The 25,295-nt window shown below is 43.1% G+C and overlaps 2 long non-coding RNA genes across 3 annotated transcripts in view; one reads left to right on the top strand and one right to left on the bottom strand.

The window, feature by feature from the left end:
• LOC309373250 overlaps positions 1-25,295 on the bottom strand; it is a 63,757-nt gene that overhangs the window by 34,774 nt on the left and 3,688 nt on the right. For both annotated transcript variants that reach the window (XR_014169901.1, XR_014169902.1), the window contains exon 2: positions 5,661-5,741. This is a non-coding gene — a long non-coding RNA (uncharacterized lncRNA). The remainder of the gene's footprint in view (positions 1-5,660; positions 5,742-25,295) is intronic.
• LOC309371580 lies at positions 16,710-20,960 on the top strand. The gene is made up of 3 exons (XR_014169216.1): positions 16,710-17,740; positions 18,076-19,909; positions 20,258-20,960. It is a non-coding gene; the product is annotated as an uncharacterized lncRNA (long non-coding RNA).

Here is a 25,295-nt window from a genome sequence, read left to right on the forward strand (position 1 = left end):
ACAATCTAATGATAGATAAACCAAGAAGGAAGGAAGGAAGGAAGGAAGGAAGGAAGGAAGGAAGGAAGGAAGGAAGGAAGGAAGGGGGAAATGATGGAGGAGGAATGGTGGTGATTGTTGGCAGGCAGCAGCAGCAGGGGATGAAAAAATAACAATGAACCAAGGCAAAAGGAAGCAGAATGAAACATGCATCATTGATCAGAACAACAAAATCAATACTCAAATATAATACTGCTTTGTTGTAATAATAAAAAAGAGCAAATCAGAGCAATGGAGTAACATGTCAAACTAGCCATAAAATATTCATCATGTTTCAATATGCACATGGCTGGAGTTTTTGATGCGCTTACTTTTGCATTAGGGTTGTGAGCATCCCAGATCCTGAGATTTCAGGGTCCAAACCAAAGACTGGGCCCCAGTGAAAGCATTAAGCATGACACATTAGAAGATATCAACTGCAGCCGCTGGGAGAACATCATTCATTCAAATAAAAAAATATGAAGCCTAACAAATGAGCTAATGTTTCACTCGTTGGATATTATGACAGAAACCTTAGCTAAAGGAGTTATTCCTATATAGGCCTGTTGTCAAGTTGGGCCTGGAGATCTGGCAACCCTATGTATGAGCATCCTTTTTTTCATTCTACACATCACCTCTCCATTGGTCTGCACACTGCTGCCCAGTCTTCAATGAAATCTCAGGGGGAGACATCAGGAGGTAACTTTCCCCATATGGCTTTCTCAGATCAGGAAGTGGGGGCAACTGAAGAGGCTGCAGAGCGCTCAAGGAACGTTACTGGAAACACACACAAGCACATCCTCAACCATGTTGCAACAACAAGGTCAAAACCCCATCCCCGCCAACCAGTGGCGTAGCGTGGGTTGTCAGCACCCGGGGCAAGGCAAGTAATTTGCGCCCCCTAACCCGTGGATTTTAGTAGGGGCAGAGAGCTGCGAGTGCGAGCGCGCCCCCCAGATGTTGCGCCCTGTGCGGCTGGCCCCCCTGCACCCAACACGCTACGCCACTGCCGCCAACATTCAAAAGAAATGGCAAAATATCCTGAGTGAGGCAAGGCAAGGCAATTGACCAAATGCAGAAGACAGAGTGCCTTTAATACCTGTGGAGGAGAAGGGATTTCAGCAAACCAGCCTTGCTGAGAGTCCCTCCTCTACACAAGTATTAAAGGTGTAAGAGCCCTGTCCTCTTTTTGCATCTGGCCACGTTACCAAAAACTCCACTCCTTTTAATCACTAGCTGTCATCTCTTCATAGGTGAAAGCAATATCGCTCTTTTGTTTTACCTGTCTTGCTGCCTCGCGGTCATTTCCTTTTCTCAGTCTGCATCCTGTCTACGTCTACTCCCTTGCATTTTCACATGAAACAGAGCTCTTGAAAATGAGGAGCCATTTTGCCTCTCCTAGGCCACATTCGCACCATACATTTGAAGCACTATGACACTGCTTTAAATAGTCATGGCTTTCCCCCAAAGAATTATGGGATCTGTAGTTTGTTAAGGGTCCTGGCAGATGTTAGGAGAACCTCATTCCCTTCCCAGAGTTCCCTGTGAAGAGAGATTGATTGCTAAACCACTGAGAAATATGTGTACACGCCCCTACATTTACACAGTGAAAATGTCTGGCTTTCTCTAATGTAATCCTATCATTCTAATCTCCCTATCCCTCATCCCTCTGACCTGCTCAACACACTAGTCCTAATCTTCTTATTTTTCTATCCTGTAAAAGACGGTGCTTTGTTGTGGCTGCACTACGGGGACCTGACGTTGGAACAATCATGGAACTCATTGGGGCATTATTTGGCCATTTGAAACGCATTTTAGCTAGGTTCGCTACTCAGCGAGGATGTGCTGTGAACTGATCCTCGCACCATTCAGTGGGTAGGAGTGATGCTCACAGCAAACCCCAAGCTTCTGTTCTACTCTCTAGTTTGCAGAGAGATGATGGTAGTTGCAGCCCAGCAAAGATGCTGTGGTGCTGTTAATAGTAGCATTCTTCATCATCTTCTACCACATTCGTTACCTGCCCTTCCCCCTAAAGTCCCAGGGTGGGTTAAAATTTAAAACAAACCATTAAAAAACCCCAAATTAAAATACTACAAAGAATACAGTAAAAAAAACGAGGGTGGGTGCTAAAAACACAACATATCCAGGTATCAAAGATCAGAGTTAAGTGGTGCATCTTCAGCATTTATCAAAAACTGTATAATGAAGGTGTTAGATGCCCCTCTGTGGGGAGGGAGTTCCACAGCTTAGGGTAGAGCTTTCCAAACTTTTCATGGTGGTGACAACTTTTTTGACATGCATCATTTCGCAACACAGTAATTCAGTTTTACTAGCAAACCAGGGGTTAAACTAACCCCTTTCCAGCCCTGGGAGGAGTGCGGGGAGCATTTGCATGACACAGCTGCACACTGCAGCCAACACACTAATGTGTCGCCACACACAGTTCGGAAAGCTCTGGCTCAGGGGCTGCCGCAGAGAATGCCCTCTCCCATAGCTGTCAAGTGTCCCTTATTTGAAGGGACAGTCCCTTATTCCAGCGCCATGTCCCACTGCTGTCCCTTATTGATGGATGTCCCTTAAATGTCCCTTAAATGATGTCCCTTAAATTTCAAAGGAAGCAGCTCGTCTCCCTCCCTCCCTGCCGGCCAGGGAGGAAGGAGGCTCCAACTGTGTTGCTTGGCTGTGTTGTTCACCCAGTAAGAAGTCTAAGAAAGACGGGGGTGGAGCTTGCATGCCTTGTGTGTGGCTAGTTAATGCAAGCTGAGGGGGTTTTTGAATGCTGGACGCCATTTTGTTGCACGTGCTGCTGCAAACTTTGCAGTGCAAAGCCAGGCTGGGGAGCCATCTTAAGTTGAGGCTGCATAGGCCTTGTGGTGCATGTGATTCAGATTCTATTCAGTTGAATCTCTGGTTACAAAGTTGCTTGGACAGTGTTCTCGAAGCTACCAGCATGAGTTTGACCAGACTGCAGGAGGACAGGAAGACTGGAGTGCCTGGAACAGGTGAGGCTGCTGGTCCCTTATTTTGGCTGCTGGTCCCTTATTTTCAAGGCTGCTGGTCCCTTATTTTCAAATCTGTAAGTTGACAGCTATGCCCTTTCCTGGACCACCAACTCCTGAGGTTCTGAGTGTGGCAGAACCACCAAGGAGGCCCTCTCTGTCAATCTCAGCACCCAAGGGGGTCTTGTAGAGGAGTTGATGGCCTTTCAGATATTTGGAGTTGTTTAGGGCTTCAAACATGGACACAAAGGCCTTGCATTGGGCCCTGGAATGAGCTAGCAGGGAAGGCAGATAATTCCCACAGCTGTCATCCAAATGGTGTATCCTCTTAGTATGATGTTTGTATTTCACAGCTATAGACTTTTGATTTAATTTGGTCAGTTCCCTTTTTTCAAGCAACTTCTGTTTTTATCATATTGATGTTAAAATTGTGTTGTAGTAGCAAACCATCAACCTCAAAGGAGATTCCTCCCCCCGCAAGTTATATGAGGAGTCAAGAAGAGAAACGGAGTCTTAAAATGTTACAGGTTGTTTTTCCTTCAAGACTTTTTTGTGCCAGCACAGATACATTGTTGGAGGTTCTGTAAGCAGTAGCTGGCCACTATCTCCTGTCCAAAATTATGTTTTGGGTGCAAAACTATTAAAAAGTCATTTACAGTGGTACCTTGGTTCTCAAATTCCTCAGCACACAAACGCCTTAGTTCCCAAATGCCGAAAACCCGGAAATAAGTGTTCCGGTTTTCGAATGCTTTTCGGAAGCCAAACGTCTGATGCGGTTGTTGACTATTGTTTCCGAGGTGCCTGCACCAATCAGAAACTGCGCCTTCGTTTCCGAACATTCTGAAAGTCAAACGGACTTCCGGAATGGATTAAGTTTGATGCTTTTGCTATTTATTTTGCATTTTTGTTTTTGAGGCTTTTTTGGTTCATTGGTTTTTGTGACTGTGTGGGACCCAGTTCAGCTACTGATTGATTGATTGATTGATTGTGTGACTGCAGAAATGGATAAAAGCACCCCCCCCATGCAAAAAATTACTATTAGTGCAGGTCAGAAAAAGAATTAATGTTAATTTTTATAATCTACAATACTGTCTTATTTATTTTATAGTACAGTACATTGATTATTGCTTTCATTTTATGGATCAATGGTCTTGTTAGATAGTAAAATTCATGTTAATTGCTGTTTTAGGGGTTGTTTTTAAAAGTTTGGAACGGATTAATCTGTTTTGCATTACTTTCTATGGGAAAGTGCACCTTGGTTTTGGAACACTTTGGTTTTGGAACGGACTTCCAGAATGTATTAAGTTTGAGAACCAAGGTACCACTGCAATCCTACAAGGTGGTTTGGACTCGCTTAGTAAGAAATGTGTGAGGCACAAAAGCAATCCTCTAAGATTGGATACAGAGAATGGGATACCCGCTTTTTAGTTGAATCACCACTGCATTTTGCCACAGAGGTCCCTTGTCAAATAAGGTTGGTTGTTGCAGCATTGCTTTTATTTGGGCAGGGATTATCAATGACTCCCTTGTTAGTTTATTAAGGCAGGAGTAGTCAGATGTTTGAACTGGAGTCACCTCAGAAATCATGTGTGATTGCCTATGAAGACAAGTACTTTCCCCCTTCTTTGCTAGCAAAGTTAGGTGTTCATATGGTACAATCCTCTTGTGTGACTGTACCACCTCAAAACAAACATGATTAATTTATAGAACTGCCTTATATTGGGTCAAACCATTTGTCGACCTTCTATGTGCCAAAACTAGAATGATCACTTACAAGTTGCCCAGAAAGAAAACAAAAGGGAAACATGTTGCATAGAAGTTGCCTATGCTAATTTATATGTATAAAGGCAAATTTAGGAATATTTTAATCTCAAAATGCTCTCCCCAGGGAAATTTAATGCACTGCCCGCCCCCTCCTGCCCTTGCCTCTTCTTCATGACTTTTTAAGTGGGGATGCCAAGGATTCTCTTGGCAATTTGCAATTACAGGTAAAGGTAGCCCTGCCCGTACGGGCCAGTTGTGACCGACTCTGGGGTTGCGTGCCCATCTCGCTTAAGAGGCCGGGGGCCAGCGCTGTCCGAAGACACTTCTGGGTCACGTGGCCGGCATGACAAAGCTACTCTGGCGAACCTGCAAACCTAATTTGCAATTAGTTCTCCACTAATGTATGTAATGTAATGTATGTAATGACGTGGGTGGCGCTGTTGGTTAAACCACAGAGCCCAGGACTTGCTGATCAGAAGGTCGGTGGTTCGAATCCCTGTGACAGGGTGAACTCCCGTTGCTCAGTCCCTGCTCCTACCAACCTAGCAGTTCGAAAACACGTCAAAGTGCAAGTAGATAAATAGGTACCGCTCCGGCGGGAAGGTAAATGGTGTTTCCGTGTGCTGCTCTGGTTTGCCAGAAGCGGCTTAGTCATGCTGGCCACATGACCTGGAAGCTGCACGCCGGCTCCCTCGGCCAATAAAGAGAGATGAGTGCCGCAACCCCAGAGTCGGCCACGACTGGACCTAATGGTCAGGGGTCCCTTTACCTTTACCTTTAATGTCAGAGCTGGCCCAATACATTTTGGCACCTGAGGTGATCCACAACATGGTGTCCTAACCACTGCCATTTAACTTGAGTAGTAAATTGATCACTTACCAGGCCTGAGAAAAGATGACAACAGGAAAAAGAAGAGTTGATGTTGAACAGTGATGCAGAAGCCGTTAAAAAAAATAAAATCTGAATTTGAGAGACAGAAAAAAGGGGACCTTTGTGGGAGAGTGGATACACCAAAACATCAGGTATAACACCTGTAAATTGGTGTGTTTTCACAAATTAAACAAACTTCCCCCAAAAAACTTCACCTGCCAGGTATCCTTCCTTCATGGATGATAAGGCTATCAATGCCTACGTTCAGCCCCTACTGTTGGAGGTTGCATGTCTCTGAGCACAAGTAGGGAGCCTACTGTTGCACTCAGGTGTAGCTTGCTGGCATCCCATAGGCACCTGGGTGGCCATTGTGAGAACAGGATGCTAGACGAGATGGGACATTGGTCCGATCCTGAGGGGCTCTTCTTATGTTCCCTGTTGGGTTGCTAAGTAATGGCACAGAATCAGGCAAGAGAAAATAATAATACAATGGTCAGGAGGACTCGGTATTTAACACTACAGTGGTACCTCAGGTTAAGAAGTTAATTCATTCTGGATGTCCATTTTTAACCTGTAACTGTTCTTAACCTGAGGTACCACTTTAGCTAATGGGGCCTCCCGCTGCCACTGCGCCGCCACCACACAATTTCTGTTCTCATCCTGAGGCAAAGTTCTTAACCCAAGTTACTGTTTCTGGGTTAGCGGAGTCTGTAACCTGAAGCGTCTGTAACCCGAGGTACCACTGTAAACTGTTAATTGCATTGAAAACAAAACAAGACAGGGGTCAAACCTGATGTGAATTATGGGAATAGTTAAAATACTAAGGGCATAATCCTGCACACGTTTAACCTGCATAAGATCCTGCATAAGATTATTCTGTAGGGCTGCAAGCCTATCCACACACGTTTGAGTAAACATGCTTGAGATTATGCTGTAAGGTTGTTAGTAGTCTGTTCAGTTTACCTGAGGGTAACTCTAATTGAAGTCTGTGGGATTTGCTTCCAAGTCAAAATGCATCAGTGTCATGACAGTTGCATGAAGACCAGAATAATTTTAAGTCTTGATATTACAGCAGATTCATATTCAGTGCCCCTGTTTACCAGAGATAATCCCTGTTTTACAGTCCCTGGCAAATCACTGTCTCTATTTTGTCCATATTTTTACCTCTAGGGATGCCTTGTTAAAATTTTGTCCGAGTTGCTAGATTTGCTATTCTTCAGGTTCCAGCTCCCTGCTCAAGGGCTCAAGTAATTAAATCTCTGAGCTGGGAGATGGATGAATCTTGTGTTTTATGCACACACAGGAATGTTAAGGCTCTATATAGTCCACAACCTGTTGCCCTCCAGATATTTTGGACTGTATTAGCTCCTACCTGCACAGCTGTGCTCACCTGAGCTGATAAGAGTGCTAACCCAAAACCAGGAGGGCGCCAGGTTGAGCAAGGATGGTGGAGTGCATTGCCTGCAATTTCATGCGCTGAATGAATTTGTTTTACTTAATAATTATTATTCATTTACAGTATTTATAGCCCCCTCTTCAAAGAATGCTTTCAGTCCCAGAGTAAGACAAATTAAACAGAGAAAAGCTATATACAAAGAATACAAAATCATATTAAAAAGGTTCCAATAAACAACAGCTTAGCAATTCTGTCATGAGGTAAATGAGCAAAACTACAATAGCAAATATTAATAATTCCAATTTAACCAAATGCCTAGGTAAAAACAAGCAAGGCATTCAAATGAATTGAAATGAATTAAACAAACAATGGTCTTAGCAACAGTTCCTGCTGGGGCTGTTCACATATAACAGCCCTGTTTCAATAACAGATGATGATTCCTTCCCACCCGCCACAGCAGCACATCTGTAACAATCAAAAGCCTTGTTGTCTTTGAAATCTGTAGAAGATGGGCTGTTACAGAGGAAATGAGCACAGTCCACACCATATGGATTTCCGCCTTCAGCAGTGTATAATGGAGATTCGAGGTCTCAGACAGCCCTCTTTAGAAAGGGAACAGGGATACTACAAGCGTATTCCTTGTTGTCAGCTGTGACAAGAGGATATGCAGATTCGAAGCATGAGGTTAGTGCAAGGGGGGCTCTCCAGATGTTGTGTGACTTCAACACCCATCTCATCAACCTCAGCTAGCCTGGCCAATGGTCAGGGATGAGGGAAGTTTTAATCCAGAAACACCTGGAGGGCCACAGGCTCCCCAACCCAACAAGGGCAGGGGGGTTTCTTCTGAATGACAGTGAGTATGCAGAAAGGAGAGGAGGTGATGATTTTGAGGAGGTCAAAGAGGTGAGAGGAAGTTCCAGAATATATGTACAGTATCAGAAGGCCCTCCCAGCTCCTAACACTACACACTGGCGCAGAAGCTAAAAACATAAGGTGCCTAGAAACATCATGGGGCTGTTCAAGCTATCAGTGCCTGACACTGGTCATATCAAGATATGCAGTTCAAAAGCCTAGATTATTTTGCATATGGAAAGAAACACCATTATTTTAATTCAATAAGTTCCTGCAAAGAATACAACCTACATAGCAAGACTATTTATTGCATGAGAACCAAAGACTGGCAGGCATCTCCTGCCTTCTTTGAAACTGCCATGCCCTACAAGTGTACCGGCAGCAGATCACTGTGAAGATTATTAACAATTATACATTATTATTATTATTATTATTATTATTATTATTATTATTATTACAGCTACTAGTATTATGAGTTCTGTTTGTTTGCCTTACAGACCTGGCATTCCTTTTGGGGTAATTGCTCCCAATATCAAACTTTCTATGAAATCTTTATGTCTTCTGTTGTGTCCATTCCACATCCACTAGTGGAACGTAAGATGATCCTGGTGGGTCAGGCAAGTGCTCATCTAGCCCAGCATCCTGTTCTCACAGTGGTCACCCTGATGTCCATGGAAAACCCACAAGCAGGACCCAAGTATAAGAGCACTCTCCCTTCCTGTGGTTCCCAGCAACTGGTAATCAGAAGCATACCTCCGAGTCTGGATAGCTCGGTTGGTTTGAGCATGGTGCTGATGATGCCAAGGTTGCAAGTTCAATTCCAGTATGGGACAGCACATTTCTGCCTTGCAGGGGGTTGGCCTAGATGTTCCTCAGAGTCCCTTCGAACTCTACGATTCTATGGCTGTGGAAGCAGAACATAGCCATCATGGCAAGTAGCCGTAGATAGCCTTCTCCTTGATGAATTTGTCCAGTCCTCTTTTAAAGCCACCCAGGATTGTCCCCACCCACCCCACACTGTAAATAAACAAATAAATTTAACAGCCTCATTTAAATTGCAATGCATTGTTGCTGCCCCTCGCCCTAGTCATCCATATCTCATGGACACCAGATATGGTGCTACTGAAATGTTAAGAGGCTTTCAGGAAAACTGTACAAAAAAGGCTTGCAGAGGGCACATTTTTCAGGATCATGTAAATAAGCCTTAAGAACCAAAACTCTTCTAGGTCACCAGTTCTGGCTCTCTGAGCAACTTCTGAGCCTAGAGCCCTGCTGCAAAGCATGGATAATACGTCCACACCAAGCGCCAGTGCAGTCATTCAGTGAGGGCCTCTCTTCTCCCTATTGGCAACCTACTGGAGAAGTGGAACAAAGGGTCTTTTCATACCCTGTGTAAACAACATGAAGCAATGAGAGGCTGTTATTGCATTGCATCATATCTTGAACTAGCAAAGCCAAGGGTTCTCAAAATAAGCAGCTGCCACAGACGGACATGAAATCACCCAATGTGGGGTTTTTTGGTTTTTTTTAGGTATCCCAGAAGTGAGGTGCAGCAAGGAAAGAGAGAGACTTTAGCAGGACTCTTTGTTGGACTCTTGTGACTGTGTCTCTGAATCGGGTAGGATTAAATCGTTCCACTCTGTTCAATGCAGAGACACAGCAGAGTGATCCACACACAGAGGAGTCCGTCCTCCAGACTAGGAAAAGATGAGTCTAGAACATCTCTGAGAACAGGCAACTCTGTCAAATTAGAAGAAGTTGAATGAGTCAAGTACAACCACCCAAAGGCAGGAAAGAATGATCCATCCACAGCAGAGGGTGTTTGAAAGGTGGAAAGTACCCAGAGCAATGATTCATGCAGAAATCCTAGGTATTTGGATGCTTTGAACTCACAATGTAACATTTCCTTCTGGGGGACCCACTTGTAAACCCCGAATTCAAAAACTGTGTGTCATGAAGGAACGGTAAGAATGTCATGGGAAATAAAGAAATCAAATAACTAACAATCTAATAAAACCCTTCAAGATTCCTGTATTGGTAACCCCAAGTGCTCCTGTTAATGTTTTTACTCAGTCTGGAAAATGAACTGTGTATGTTGTTGGTACTTGCAGATGAGTTTATTTATTTCTTCCCCACCCTCCTGACATCTTCCCCCTGCCTATTAAAGAAGGACTATCTAATCCTTTGGCCCTCCAAGCAAAATTTTCTGCCCCTCTTGACCCCATATTGACAGTGGAAGCAGAACAACATGCAAGTTGATACCCTTCTCCCCACACCAGCATGGTAACAAACAAAAAACCCCACTCAGCCCAAATTGATGATGGGGATGCAAATTGATCCTCCCCAGGCAATTAGATACAGTGGTACTTTGGTTCTCAAACTTAATCCATTTCGGAAGTCCGTTCCAAAACCAAAGTGTTCCAAAACCAAGGCGCGCTTTCCCATAGAAAGTAGTGCAAAATGGATTAATCTGTTCCAGACTTTTAAAAACAACCCCTAAAACAAAGAATGCAAGACATTACTTAATAAGCCTTTATTGAATTTGTTCTTGCACATTTATAGGACTATATAACTGAAAAGTGTCTACTATTTCTTTTTAAAAAGATTGATTCTTTTTACAAGCAGCACACTGTTATTTTAGGTGCGTATGTGTGACTGCAGCAAGGATCTGCCTGGGAAGCTGAAACTTCCTCTAGTCTAGTGAGAAAGATACCTTTCAATCACAATCAAGTCTGAGTTCAAAGGACTTGCAGCTAAATTCTAGCTTGCTGCTTGAGTCTCTCTTTGAAGCCTTCTTGCAAAGCATGATGACTTTGAGGTTAACTGTAGAGTGTCCTGCGAGCCTGAAGTGTTCTCCCACTCATTTCTGAATGTTGTCCCTTTAATGTCAGATTTATGTCCATTTAGTCTCTTGAGTAGAGACTGACCTGTTTGTCCTAGATAAACAACAGAAGGGCATTGTTGACAGGTGGTGCTATATATCACTTTGGAGGGTGTTCAGGTGAATGATCCATTGGCAGCGGCATGGCTGATGTTATCCGGTCCTGTAGTAATGTTGCCTGAATAAAACTGGTGACAGAGTTAGCCCTGGAGTTTTTTGTAGGGCCTGCTATCTGGGCTTCCATAGAAGGGTGTCAATATGCATCTGGTAGGCATAGGCATAACATTGCATTTGAGTCCTAAATATCATGGAGTAGCGGGATGCAGAGGATTGGTGGGAGGCGGCAGCTGGGGAACCCTCAAGGGAACCCCCAGGAGAAAAAGGCTCTGATTGGTGGTGGAATGATGATGTGTGGTCAGAGTGAGAAGAGGGAGCAGAAGTGTCGGAAGCTGATGAGGCAACAGGGTTTAGTGAGCAGGAAGATGCTGCAGCAGAGGGCAATCCAGACTCAAAGGCAGGAGAGGAGAGGCAGGGCAGGAGAAGGAAGTGAGACAGGCTGCTGAAGAATCCAGGGAGTCTCTCCCTCCTGCTGCAACCAGCTGCCCTTCACCCTGGTCTCCCAGAAGATGCAGAAAAATGAAGAAAGTGGAGCAATGAGAGACAAGAGAACAGAGCCTCAAGTTGCTGGGGAAAGAACCAGGGGAGGAGCCTTAGAGAGCGGTGGGAAGACCCTTCAGTCCTTGAAACCTCCTGCTCCTCTTTTTTTCTACCTATTCTTTATGTGTTTTTAAAAAATTAGTTTGGCTTTTATTGTATTCTATATTGAAAGCTTTCAATGAAAAAATTGATTAGAAAAACACTTTTGTAAAGCTGAACTGCTGGCAGGGCGAGGTGGGGAGTATCTGTTGCATGCATGTGTATGGCTGTGGCGTGTGTGTGTGTGTGTGTGCTTACATGCTGTGCTCCCAAGCTTACGCAGTTTGCAAATACACCCACAGGCCCAAAAGGTTGCTGGCCCCCTATTCTATATGTGAAGCATATGTTCTGCTTTCTTTCAACTCTGGAGGGTATGCAGACATTCCACATGAAGGATCCATAGAAGTCTCTCTGGCTCAGCCAGTAGAGCATGAGACTCTTAATCTCAAGGCCGTGTGTTTGAGCCCAATGTTGGGCAAAAGATTCCTGCATTGCAGGGGGTTGTACTAGATAAAAACCATGGTCTCTTTCAACTCTACAATTCTGTGATTATATTACCGTATTCTCTTGTTTGGATGAATGTTCTGTAAGCAGAAGGTGCCTAAAAGATCACCTCACCCCTAATATACCAGGTTCAGATACCTTCTTATAAGGAGGTCCATTCTGCACAATGTAGGAATTGGCCGTTTAGTATGGTAGCACCACCCTTTTAGAATGTCCTCCCATAATACATCAGACAGGTGCCATCCCTATTGTCTTTTCCATGCCTGTTGATGACTTTCCTTTTTCAACAAGGCTTTTAAATGTAGATCTCTATCCCAGATTGTGCCTGTATGGGATTTGAAATTGTTATTACATATGGAATTGCTTTTATTACGGAATTGCTTCAAGATGTCTTATGGGAAGTGATTCATAAGTGGAATCACATAAATACATTTAAAAAACAACCCTCAGTGAATGTGTAGCTCAGCCCTGCAGTAGTTTCTGTGCATGTATGGTGGATCTTTGCGTATGTGCAAATGCACTGCTTTCAGTGCACAAATCCTTAGGGAGAAGCTGGGTGATAAATTTGTATTGCATTGAATCCTCTCTCTCTTTTTGGCTTAGGTCTCCTTGTACTAACAACACTTACACTTAGGTAAAAATGAGTGGAGAGATTGCTTTTTCAGAGTTCTTTGAATTAACAGAGGAGTCAGACAACATTGATTTGTTAACTCACTTTTATACATTCTCTGTATTGAAGCTAATGACTGTGGCTGTGATTCCAAATACAGCCATGCGTACTTAAGCCTTATTGATTTCAATGGGCGTGAAGTCTAGAAGAAATTGTGAACAGGGTTGTCGTGACTTGGTTTAAAAGAATGTCCAACTTTAAAGATGGCCCTGTCAGAAACACATTGGTACATTTCTCCACTTTATTTCCAATTGGGGTTGTCAGCCAGGAGGTGGTGTTCCTAGAAATTAATTGAACAACAAAACAAGAATTGATACAAATCCATTCATTAGCATTACTGGGGAGATGGAGTGGGCAAAATGGATATGCTTTGGATAAAGAACTGATTCAATATTTACTGTCAGCTGCCAGGCCAGTTATGGCAAGACAGTGGAACTATTTGGAGAGATTAAATAAGGATTTATGGCATAAGCAAATCTGGACCATAGCTACTGCTGAAAAATTAACTCAGAAAATGGGGTACTTTAGAGGACAGACAAGGAAAGAATGGTTTTAAACAATGTGGCAAAAAAATATGTTACATATCAGTGATAACAATGTTCAAATGCTTCCTGTGAAATATGATACAATTTGAAATTCTTAGTAACCTTTCAGCTTTAAGCAAGAATATCAGAAGGAGACTAGGACAATAGCCTGATGTTAATAAATAAAACAAATCTCTCTTTTTAAAAAATGTTACGGTATCCTAACGCCAATAATAATAATCCCCCTACAGGGAATGTGAATGAAACAACACACATCTACACTTTGTGTGTGCATAAATTTAATTCATCTGTATTGCTATTCTTTGCATTCTGTTATATTGTTCTTGTTTAAATAAATATTCTTTTAATATCTTTAGTTGATTAATTGGTTGGAGCCAGTTCTAATTTTTTAACTATGCGGATGACCATTGAGCCTTCGTCCATGTTGGTTTTTTTTATTGTGAAGCATTACTGTAAGAAATCACTTTTCTTCTAACGGTGAATGCTAGCTTTTCCTTAAATGATAAATTACCTTGCACTTCAATGTATGAAAAAAGGAGCCAATCTCGAGAGTTCGGCAACATACAAAATTGCAGTGCTTCTTTTTCTGGGGGGACACAGGGGTACGCATACCCCTAAACATTTTGTGAATCTAAGTTTGGCCTCACTGAGGGGCAGTATTTCAATATGAGTAGGAAAATGAGAGTACCCCTAAACTTTTTTTTTTTAAGGAAAAAAGCACTGCAAAATTGTTTCTTTAAATCTGACTGGCAGTGATAACAAATGTTGGAAATGTAAAGAAAATGAAGGAACATTCTTCCACCTCTGGTGGACTTGCCCTAAAGTGAAGGCCTTCTGGGAAATGATATATAATGAGTTGAAAAAGGTATTTAAGTATACCTTCACCAAGAAACCAGAGGCCTTTCTTCTGGGCATTGTCGACCAGAAGGTGTTAAAGAAAGATAGAACATTTTTCATGTATGCAACAACAGCAGCAAGGATACTACTCGCTAAGAACTGGAAAACTCAAGATCTACCCACACTGGAAGAATGGCAGATGCAACTGATGGACTATATGCAATTGGCGGAGATGACTGGCAGAATCCGAGACCTGGGAGAAGAAAGGATTGAAGAAGATTGGAAGAAACTCAAGATTTATCTACAAAAACATTGTGATTTAGTGGAATGTTAAGAAGGATGCTTGGTTATAAATAATTGGCCATCACTAAAATAGATCAGAATTTGGTAATAAGAGAGATTAAGAGAAACAAAATTTGTAGGAGAATTTTTTTATTGTATTTTAATAAGTGGTTATAAATTTGGAAATAAGATGATAATTTGCTTGACAAAAATTTATTAATGATGCAAGTGGGAGCGGGAGACGTGAGGAAGTCTAAGGATGTTATGAAATTTTGTAAAAACAAAGCAACACTGTTTATTATTATTGTATTTCTTTTCTAAAAACTCCAATAAATATCTATTAAAAAAAAAATCTGACTGGCAGGCAGACTTCACATAGGCAGTTTGGTAATACTTTAGCCAAGGTGCCCATCATATATGTTACATTCAAAGTGCAATAACGAACCCTTCATAAGGCTTTTTAAAAAATGGAATAGTCGCCTGTGAAATGCTTCCCCCTCCCTTTAAGGCTTATTGCCTTTGTAAATCTTTTCCTAGAGTGCTTGGCATGCCTGTCTGAGATTCATTTTATACCACTGGCAAAAAATATCTGGCCATCGTTCTCAGGGGCCTATGAAAGGCCCAAAGCATATATAATGTATGAGACTGTAATGGCTATACTCGGAAAGGCTGCACTTGTCGCTTAGGCCGAGAAACCTGGGGTGGGCGGGTGCGAAGGAAGGAGGCTGAAAATTGGAGAGAGCTTGGAATACAAGAGAGAGAGAAGGACAGAGAGTCAGTTGTTGGAGCTGGGAACAAGCAAAGAATCTTCTTCTTCCTCTTTGGAGATCACTTGTAGCCGAGTAAGATCATCTTCTTCCACATTTGTTACCTGCCCTTCCCCCTAAGGTCCCAGGGTGGGTTATAATTTAAAATACACCATTAAAAAAACCAAATTAAAATACTTACAAAGACTACAGTCATAAAAAACAAGGTGGGTCCTAAAAACACATCTGCTTCTTTGGTGATCACTCGTAGCGAAGTAAGATTGTCTTCCATAAACATGGTTTTAACAGTGAGTCCATAAGTGACTGTGGAGGCCAGTTCTGGATCCACATGTCCTTCCACAGTGGGGACATAGGTTTCTGGGCAGGAGTTGATTACAGTGAGGATTTGCCAAGCGTGTCTTCCTCTTAGCATGCATCTCCCTTTTGTCCGGAGTTTGAGTGTCTTCAAAGCCCATGACACCTTTGGTAAGGGCTGTTCTCCAACTGAAGCGCTCACAGGTCAGTGTTTCCCAGTTGTCGATGTTTATACTACATTTTTAAATATTTGCCTTGAGAGAGTCTTTAAACCTCTTTTGTTGACCACCCAGCATTACGCTTTCCATTTTAAAGTTCGGAATAGAGTAGTTGCTCTGGAAGACGCACAATATGACCAACGAAGTTGGTGTTGAAGAATCACTGCTTCCATACTGGTGATCTTTGCTTCTTCCAGTACACTGGCATTAGTTCACCTGTCTTCCCAAGAGATGTGTAATTTTTTTTGGACACCGTTGATGGAATCTTTCAAGGAGTTGGAGATGGCATTTATAAGTGGTCCATGTTTCACCACTTATGGACAAGCAGAGAATAGAAGAATCATGGAGCTAGAAGAGACCAGGTGGACCACCTAGTCCAAGCCCTGGAAACCCAGTGCCAGTGCATCCTCTTAAGATGAATGTCCAGTCTCTGCTTGAAGGCCTCAAGTGAACAAGAACAAATATTAAAGCCTGGCACCTCTTTCCCAAACCAGGAAAGCTTCTGCCCAGCTTAGGGAGGGAGGTGCAATGCTCACATGCGAGACGCCAGGACATCACGTCTGCAACGTTCCCCCCCCCCATTGTCAGCATCGCCCTTGAGCCAGTGCCACCAACTGGACTCATACACTTCAGCCCCGACTGGGCTAGGCGAGCTGGGTAGCACTTCCAGAGACCACCTTCTGGACAGGAACAGGTCAAAGTGCTGTGGACTCACAGCTTAGAGTTGTGAGCACCGGATTCACTTCCACAAGAAGACAGCCGTCGCACAGCAGAGTATAGCAGAGTCTAGCAGAGTATATAAACAATTTGGAGAGCAGCTCTGTAGAATATCTTCTTTATTCTATCTACAACTATTATACAACTATATACAGAGCTAAATGGGTTCTAAGCATAAATGAATGCTGCACTACACTGAGTGTCTGCAGCTGCTCTTAGCAGCAACCTTATCTCTACACACAATCTCTAACACTCAGTCTCTCTCTCTCCGACACACTGACTGACTGACTTAGTGCTGGAGTAGAATAAGTAGAGAGCAGAACACTGCTCCTCCTCTCTGGAGAATCAGCAGAGATCATCAGGAGATTCTTGGATATGGGAGGGGTGAAATCTCCTCACCCATTGCACTTGCAAGCTGGTGCCTCTGGCCCTCACTGTTCCCCTATGAAAAAATTCACCACACACAACTGATTCAAAGAGTGTTGTCATGTCCCCAGCCTGCCCACCCCCGTTGCCTTTTCTCCAGGTTAAATACACTGGTCCTCATAGGACTCGTTTTTTGTAACCCTGACCATCTTTCTTTCTCCTGAACACATTCCAATTTATCTACATCCTTATTAAAGTGCTGCGTCCAGAACTGGAGATAGAACTCCAGATAGTAAGAAGGATACAGGGACGGCAGGGCCATAACTCAGTGGCAGAGAACATGCTCCACATGTGTAAGTTCCCAGCATAGCTTGTTGCAAGGATATGAGGTAGCTGCACTGAGATTGGAATAGATTCTTTCTCTGAAACTCTGGAGAGTTTCTGCCATTCATTGTAGACAACACTGAGCTAGGCCAATGGTCTGACTTAGTATAAGGTGTACATTGAGTTGAAAGGCATTAAAACCATAGGTTGATATAGTTAGCGAAGAAGCTGGTAGACACAGAGAGGAGTATATTTTGTGCAGAGACAGGCTGCGAGATCCCAGCATCTAGAGAATGCCACAGTTTTGGAGAATCATGCTTTGTGGTTTCAAGAGCTGTTATTCTGATGGCCACTAATGCATTGCCCAAAGAGGAGCTATGAGCCAAGAAAAAAAGTGGACAAAAGAGGGTGTGGATCTGTGTGAAATTTAGAAGTGATGGGTTGTATTCAACTAACTTTTACTCTGAGCAGACCCATTGAAATTAATTACCATGACTGACCTAGGTCCATTTATTTCAGTGGGTCTTGTAAAAGTTAGTTGAATACAACCTGATTACTGCAATTTAAGTAGAAATACTGTATGATTTTAATTAGGAAGTCCCTGCAGACTGTGGTCAATGGGCAATCTAGAAATGACGTCCATGAATTATGAATCACAGAATTGCATACATAGTGAAGCCTGACTATATGACCTATGTGCCTGCTGTCCAGGTTCTAACAGTTGATGTCCCTGCTCTCTTGTCATAGAATCATAGAGTTGGAAGAGACCACAAGGGCCATCGAGTCCAACCCCCTGCCAAGCAGGAAACACCATCAGAGCACTCCTGACATATGGTTGTCAAGCCTCTGCTTAAAGACCTCCAAAGAAGGAGACTCCAGCACACTCCTTGGCAGCAAATTCCACTGTCGAACAGCTCTTACTGTCAGGAAATTCTTCCTAATGTTTAGGTGGAATCTTCTTTCTTGTAGTTTGGATCCATTGCTCCGTGTCCGCTTCTCTGGAGCAGCAGAAAACAACCTTTCTCCCTCCTCTATGTGACATCCTTTTATATATTTGAACATGGCTATCATAGAGTTCTTAGAGTTCTTTATCACTAAATTGGACTTGGACCAGACAACTGTTCAAATAGGGGACACCTTCAAAAAGTCCTCTCTAAAGCAGGACACATGACTACCATATTTGTGTTCTTCCATTTGTTTTGCTTTCATAGATCTTAATTGTTTGGATTCTTGACTTGTCTGGTTTAGGATTGCAAAATGCCAATGCTTAAGCTTTCCTTGCAATCCAGAACATGATTGATTCTCTGCCACTCTTCACATTCAGTACAATTTATGCTGCAATCCTGTACCTGTCTGCTCAGAGGTAAGCCCCCTCAAGTTCATTTTGACTTCTCCCAGATGCATCTCTACTGCTTTGCACCCTTGAAGACCTGAGTTAATTGCATGAGCTTCTGTATTTCAGGGCAGGATCGTGTGCACTTTCCCCCCTTGTGTACATTGTACACTAGTCTGTCTATAGATTAGCATGGCACAAGGAAAAGGCAAAACTGGGCATGGTATACTATGCAAAAATATTTATCAACATGTAAATCAAGTTACAAATTATAGTTCGGCAGCCTAAAATCTTGTCGACCTTTACATGAGTTAACTCAAGATTTGGATTCCCATTTGGAAACCTAATAAAGCAATAGTAAACTCAACTTTCCAAGACTAAGGTTTTTTTAAATAAAAAAACAAAAACAGATTTTGAGTTTGAGTTTGAACATTAGCTGCAGAATCTGTCATACCCTCTTGGGAGGCCCTTGGCAAAGCTTCAGTAGATATAAAGGGACTGACTTGTCAAAGGCAATCTGCTCACATTTTACAGAAGTAGAAAACATGTGTGATAATCTTATGCAATTTTATCAGAAATATTGGACTACGAAGATTGATCCTGCCCTGAATAGTACTGTACCTTACAACCACTGGATGGTATTGACCATTAAAAATAAAAATAGAAGATAATCCAGGCTATGGCTACACATGCCTGACTTGCAAATATGCAGAGATTATATATTATTAATTCTCAACATGTATGATCTAGTTGAGATACCTGCCCTGCAGGGGGGTGGACTAGATGACTCTTGCAGTCCAGCTCTACAATTCTATAATTTAACATATTTTTCATTCAAGCTATTTTTATCCTAAATTTGTATACTATTCTTCTGCTTATGGTTTTCTGTGTTATCTTGAACTATGTGGCCGGTTGTTGCAGTGAAAAGCTAATGGCTGTTGTAGCCAATGCTAGTTGTACTCAAAGTAGACTCACTGAGGTTAATTATAGAATTGTAGAGTTGGAAGGGGTCCTGAGAGTCATCTAGTCCAACCCCTGCGATGAAGGAATCTCAACTAAAGCATCCATAGCAGGTGACCATCCAACCTTTGCTCAAAAACCTCCAAGGAGACATAGTGCACAACCTCCCAAGAGAGTCTATTCCACTGCTGAACAGCTCTTGGACATGACTAAGGGGGTCTACTCTAAAACTTAGCTGGATACCATCCTAAGCTTCTGATATTCCAATCTTCTCTACTGCAGTGGTGAGGCTATGGCACTTAGGCTGTGTCATAACGGCCCTGATGTCACTGTTAAGAGACAACTCATCCATAGTGCAGAGCCAGAGCCATTATACTAGCTAAGGGGCAGAAACTATGCTTTCAGTCTAGTGTAGATGTGCTCCATCCCTTACTGTTGTATACTACTGTTGTGTTGCACAATGCCTCTTGCAATGGGGTAGTTTTCCTATATGCTATCTTTGCCATGCAATAATGGAGGCTGCTACAAATGTATACGAGCCATAACTAAGGTTTACTATCCTATTAAGAAGAGTGCCAGGGAACTTGCCCTTCCTCACCAGCCATAGAATCCACAGGTAAAGGTAAAGGTACCCCTGCCCGTCAGGGCCAGTCATGACCGACTCTAGGGTTGCGCGCTCATCTCGCTCAAGAGGCCGGGAGCCGGCGCTGTCCGAAGACACTTCCGGGTCACGTGGCCAGCATGACGAAGCTGCATCTGGCGAGCCAGCACCAGTGCCGCACACGGAAATGCCGTTTACCTTCCCGCTAGAAAGCACTTAAGGGTGCTTTTGAACTGCTAGGTGGGCAGGAGCTGGGACCGAACGACAGGAGCTCACCCCGCCGCGGGGATTCGAACCGCCGACCTTTCGATCAGCAAGTCCTAGGCTCTGTGGTTTAACCCACAGTGCCACCCGCATCCACAGGACCAGGCAGCAAATATGGTATTCTGTTAACTCGCTGCAATGTTTGTACCTGTGTATATCCATCTCAGTGGGAACTGGCAGAGAAAAAAATCAACACCCACACTTTGCCCCATCTTCACACTAGGTCAGATCGTAGTCTTTGAAGAAACCAGTTTGTTAAAACCCCGTCTGGAAGAAGGCAAGTGCTAAGCTCAGCATTATGACAGCTTAATTGAAAGGTACACATAGATGACGAGAGGAGAAATTTTAAAAAAGCTCTGTAGATCTCAAGGAGACAAAAATTATCTTCTCATCTCTTCTAAATCACTAGTCTGAACAGCATTTGTAGGGTGGTTACATCTTGTAGGAGAGGAAGGTATAAACATTAACATACACCCTTCCCAAATGCATACTTTTCTTAATTGGCATAAAGAATTTGCGGGTCCTTGGAGAGGGGAAAGGTCTTTTGACTATTATTAAATAATCAACAGCATGTGGCTGGGTGTAATTTCTAAATCATGTGCTAGCAGTGAGAGTTAGGAACACATTCTGTTCCCACATTTCTTTAGGCAGATCCTGCACATGAGGGTGAGATATTTTTGCATGTCACTTCAGAAGCAGCTCATAATCTTCCTTCTCTTCTGCTAATGGCAACAAAATCTCCTGCAGATTCTTTCCTACAGGAGATTGGGCTAGCTCAGTAGATAGAGCATGAGACTCAGAGTCATGAATTCGAGCCCCACGTTGGACAAATGATTCCTGCACTGCAGGGGTTGGACTAGATGACCCTTGTGGCCCCTTCCAATTCTACATTGACAGGGTTGGGCCTGCACTGCCTACAACCTGTTTTTAGACATCGGATTACCCCATGTAAACGACATTGAGCACATTTAAAATAGTGGGTTATGATTTTGTGCACAGTGTGAATGTGCTATTGAATTCCATTATAATAGGCACTCTGGTACATACTTAGCTTAATGTAGCTGACCCAGTCCTGGAACTGTGATTGATGTCATCTAAGAAGCAAAAACAACCTTTGTAAGTAACCATTGACATGGTCAGAATGAAGGAAATCATAGTCCTATGCTAATCCATGTTCTGAAACCTAGCTTACTTAGCCATTCATAGAACCCTCATGCACACATTCATACTCATGCCATACAGGAAGTATAGTGTCCCGATCAAGGGAAGTAATATTCTCACTCTATTCTGCCATGGTCAGACCACCCCCAGAGTACTGTGTCCAGTTCTGGGCACCAGAAAAAAATATTGATAAGCTGGAATGTGTGACCAAGATGAACAAGTGTTTAAAAACCAAGCCTAATGAGGAACAGTTGAAGGAATTGAGTATTTTTAGCCTGGCAAAGGGGAGTCTGGAGGAGATAAGATGGCCATCTTCAAATATCTAATGGGCAGCCACATGGAAGATGGAGCAAACTTGTTTTCTCCTGCTCTGAAGCACAGGACCCAAACCTATGGATTCAAGTTACAAGAAAGCAGATTCCGACTAAATATCAGGAAGAACTTTCTTCCTGTTTGAGCTGTTTGACAGTGCAACAAACTCCTATGAGCAGTGGTGGACTCTTCTTCCTTGGAGGTTTTTAAGCAGAGGTTGGATGGTCGCCCATCATACAGTTGAGATTCCTACATTGCATGGTGGTCCCTTCCAACTCTACAGTTCTATGATTCTAAGTTTCTATGATTTGTGTTCCAATCAGAGAATGTGGTCATTCTACACTTGGGTCAGACTACTAGCAAATTACATTTATCCACTGAGTACGAAGCAGCTGCTATCCTCAGAGAGAAATGACCACCATTTTCTGATCTATGAGGAATGCTAAAGAGAGAGAGAGATGAAAGCTGTGTTAAATCAATTAATCAGAAGGAGGGCTATTATATTCTTTGACATACTCTATGTTTAATCCAGCCCCAAGTTGTGAGGACAGTTTAAGGGTAAGGACATATGGCTAATACAGCCATATTGTGTATGTTGTGCAATAGAAATCTGCAGTCTCCTTCATGAAGTCCTTTCCCAATTTAGCCAAGCACAACTTCATTCAATGCTTTTGGATGGCGCATGTGGCATGTTTATAGTGCCAGCAATACTGTGCAAGGCTTTTTAGCTCAAAGAGAATAATAACTTATTGAAACTGCAGGGGGAGTTCATGATACTAGTTAACATCTATCGGTTTCCTCCTTAATGCTCTGCCCTAAAGCACAACTTGATTTTTATATGGTGATTCCTGTTATCTTTCCATTTTTGCCATTATGCTTTATTGCCTGTCATAGTAGCAAAGTGACTTGCAAGAGTTTATCCATGGAGCTGATGACTTAGTGAGGAAACTGAATCTCCTTAGCCACCCCATCTAGTCCAGATCTCTGACTTAAGGCTCATTACATGACACCAGAAAGCATCCATCACAGATGCCTTGCAGCCTACCCTTTTATTTCCAGGATTCTCCGTGTGTGCATGAGCAGGGGCACAGATGAAACTTGGACCTCCCTTAGAGAGAGCCTGTCCACATGCATTTAATGGGTGGTACCGAACAAGGGACACGGGTGGCGCTGTGTGCTAAACCACAGAGCCTAGGAGTTGCCGATCGGAAGGTCAGCAGTTCAAATCCCTGCAACAGGGTGAGCTCCCATTGCTTGGTCCCTGGTCCTGCCAACCTAGCAGTTCGAAAGCACGTCAAAGTGCAAGCAGATAAATAGGTACCGCTCTGGCGGGAAGGTAAACGGAGTCTCTGTATGCTGCTCTGGTTCACCAGAAGTGGCTTAGTCATGCTGGCCACATGACCTGGAAGCTGTATGCTGGCTCCCTCGGCCAATAAAGCGAGATGAGCGCAACAAGCCCAGGGTCAGCCACGCCTGAACCTAATGGTCAGGGGTCCCTTTACCTTTTTGAACAAGGTATTTATGCTAACACAAGAAATTCTGCTTATGTTACAGAGCTTCCCCTGCCTCTTCTCTCTCAATGCACACCCCAAAGCAGTTCTATAGAACAGGTTTAGGGGATACATGGGGAGAAAAGAGGGAGGGGAAGCCTGCCTGGCTCCCTGCCTCTTATCTGGCACAATACTTTTCTCTCTTCCCCGTACTCTGCCCTCTCTGACTCCCAGGAGCTGCAGCAAAGGAGGTGGTGTTGGAGGAGGAGGATGAGGAAGAGGAGAAGGCAGCCTCAGTTAGCAACCCTCTCTTTCCCCTGCTTCCCCCAACATGAAGCCATTTCTGGTTAGTGTACCTCAACAAAAATAGGCATTCGGGACTCTGTGTGACAAAATGAAAAGCCGTCATGGCTTAAGAGTTTTCACGATGGTCCCGATTATTTTTTTTAAAATCATGCTTTTGCAGGTGTCACAAGAGGTGAAGCCATTTTTCACGACATAGTCCTCTATGCTGAACAATCTCATATAATTAAGTCTTTTTCTAGCTACTCTTGAACTATTGATGGACAAAGGGATTCCATATTATTGTGTTTACTAAAAGGAACTGAAGTGCATCCCATATATTCCAAACATGCAGATGTGTTGATATGATTCTGAAAGCAGAATCTAAGGCTATTTTCTGTACGCAAATAAACATTCCCCCCCCCATGTTTTCTTTTAGGAAAATGATCATGATCCTAGCTGGTTTGGAGGCCAACCAGATTTAAACCATAGACATATGCATGTGAAATTTGCATAGCACTGCTGACTTATCACACTAATTAATCTATTAATCAACTAATTAATGACAGATTTAGAATGCGAATTTTTAATTTGGATTTTAATCAGTGCTGTCCTCTGTGAAAATACGTTCAGTGGTGCAGCATTGCCTTTTACTCAGGCAAGGGGTAGGATCCAGGCAGAGCTAGTCAAAATTTAGTCCTGCTGAAATCAATGAGTCAAGAAATGAATTGAGCCCATTTCTGTCACATGATGGCAGCAGAGGTGGTTCAGGGTCCAGTGAATCCTGTGCTGGCTCCACCCCCCTCCACTCCTAGAATTACCCATTTCAGAGATTTCCATTGGCTAACACCACTGGTAGCTTCCACTTGGCTGCTATTTGGGTCGGTACATTGGTGTGCGCCTTGCCGGCAGAGCTTCCCCGCTAACTTCTGATATATATCAGATTGAAAATAAGCATTGTGCCCATGCTCTCCCTCCTTCCCTTCCATCCTCCTTCCCTTGTTTACCTTAACACAAAACTCCTGGGGTTTATTAAACCACAGTTCCCCTTTTCCTACAAACTAGGGAAACTGTGGTTAAGTCCAACGCTGGCTTGCAAATCGGACAGACCACTGGTTTGCTATATTGAAGATCTGCCTGCTGGTGGAATCATTTCACAGCCCTAACAAAAAGCACATCAAAATCTTAATATATACCTGGAAGCTTGTATCAAAACAAGGTATGAAATTCAGTCTCACACCATCCACTTTTTTTGGGGGGGGGGCTGTTGCCCCTTTAAAGGTTGTCAAGTCACAATGCTGCAACGACAGATGGCACACAACCTGCACAACTCCTTTGTTATGGTCTAAATTCTAGACTGGAAACCTTATCTCTCCTCCCACACCCATAACATAGTAAGCTTTCTAAAAATGCTTGCATCCTATTGCTAACACAATATGCCATCTAAGAAGTGGCATTGACTTAGCAACACCTGTTACCATCTTGGCAGTTAGTCAGGAGCCTGAGGCCAAAGGCAAAATAGAGACATCAAATTTGCATATCAATTGACAAACATATTACACGCAATTGATGCTGAATTTGCAGGACCATCTCCATTGTTAGCACTCATTCTCCATATCTAGGGAGCTCACAGTCCTGGAATGTTTGCCTGCGCACATTTAAAAATGCATGACTTTATGTTATTTAACTAATGCAAATTATTTCTGTGCAAATATACAGTGGAATTCTAGGCCACTGATGGGCTGTAACATGCACACACGCCACACCAAGGATGGTTCACATTGAAGGCATTGTTCTTTCGGACATCAAAACATACCAGCAGGGCAGCAAAATAAAATAAGCCCCCAAAGGTCAGCAAACAAGGAGGTTGTGGGCAGAAACAAACCCATCTG

Source organism: Podarcis melisellensis (genome assembly GCF_964234715.1).
Source record: "Podarcis melisellensis genome assembly, chromosome: 6".
Taxonomy (NCBI): Eukaryota; Metazoa; Chordata; class Lepidosauria; order Squamata; family Lacertidae; genus Podarcis; species Podarcis melisellensis.